Here is a 1,616-nt window from a genome sequence, read left to right as displayed (position 1 = left end):
AAGTCCAGTGCCTCTCAGGGAGCATTGTTTTGAATACCTTGAAGCCTGTTCAAGTCCTTTTCTGAGGTGCCACCGAGTAAAGCATTACAGTAATCTAAATTACACCCCAGAAGGACACGGGCCACTGTAAATCGGTCGGCAGTAGAGAGGAACGGTCTGTTTGCTCGTATGAGTTTTGTGGTGCAAGCTGTTGCAGAAGTGATTTTGTTAATTTGGCGGGTCATATTAAGCAAGGCATCCAGGTAAATGCCTATTGTTTTTACTGAGGTGGAGACAGGGATCTTGTGACCATCTATGATGGAGACACAGTGCGCAGGGTCAAGGTTTGCGAGACGGGCTTTGGGCTGACTAGAAGGAGATCCGTCTTCTTGTCATTCAAACAGAAACTGCGCTGGACAATCCAGGTTTGGATTGTCTCATACATAGAGTTTACATTGGTGCGTTCCTGGTCGTAGGATCCTGTACGGGGGATGAGTATTTGTGTATCATCTGCGTAATTCATGAAGGAGATGCCCAGTGAGTTAAGGTGGTCAACAAGTGGTTTTGTATAAATGTTGTATACGGTTGGAGAAACACATGATTCTTGCGGGATACCACTTGAGGTCGGCTGGCGGGGCAGCAGCCTCCCCTACGAAAACTCTCAAAGTTCTGTTGTCAAGGACGGAGGCAAGCCAGCTGGCCGCTTCCAGTGAGAAGTATGCTACAGATGTCAGATAATGGCATAAGGTTTTGTGGTCCACGAGATCAATCGCTGCTGAGAGATCAAGTAGCAGCAGGAGGGAGAGTTTTCCTGTGTTGTTGGCGTCATTCAATTGATTCTTCAGGTCAAGGAGGGCAGTTTCTGTTCCATGACTGGGGTGAAAGCCAGTTCGCCAGGGACTGAGGATGGAGTTTCTTCCAGGAATGCCTGAATTTGGCCGTAGCCAACTCTTTCTAAGATTGTATAGTGTGTAGGGCAGGATCAAGTGAGGGCTTTTTTTAGCAAGGGGTGGTCCCTTATTCTTTGAGGCTTGAGGGGACGGTGTTTGCAGCAATAGAGGCATTGATGATGGCAGTTATTAGAGGAATGAGAGGTTCTATGCATTGTTTGACCAAGGAAGCGGGGAAAACATCACCTTTTCACCTGGAAGGCTTGAGGCCATCACAGTGTTGACCAGGTCAGGTTCAGAGATGGGAATGGAATGAAATAGATGTGAGTGGTTAAGGGGTAAACTAGGGGGGCATTGTGGTATGCTGTAGGCAATGATATCTGATTTGGGTTTCATTTTGCATCATAATTGAGCCTGTTGAGGCATCGTGGATGCTGCTGCACCAGTTATTATCTTTGGTGACAGTCAATGGGGGCACGGTAGGGGATTCTAGTTCGCAGAGAATGGTGAACAATTCACGTGAGCTTAAGGATGCTTCCATTATCCTGCTATTGTAAGAGGCTGCTTTGGTCGTGAGGATAGCGTATTTATATTTCCTGAGCTGGTCTTAGAATAGTGCATTATTGGTTGTAATGGGTTCCTTCTGCCAAGCTGCTTTTGCAGCACATTTTTCTGCTCGTAGGGTATGACGCTGGGTGGTGAACCAGATATTTTTATGGTTGGTGTTCTTCTCTTTGCGTATCTTGA

This window comes from Ambystoma mexicanum, chromosome 8 (genome assembly GCF_040938575.1).
Source record: "Ambystoma mexicanum isolate Mex_15411 chromosome 8, UKY_AmexF1_1, whole genome shotgun sequence".
NCBI classification, from domain to species: domain Eukaryota; kingdom Metazoa; phylum Chordata; class Amphibia; order Caudata; family Ambystomatidae; genus Ambystoma; species Ambystoma mexicanum.
This window is presented reverse-complemented; position numbering follows the sequence as displayed.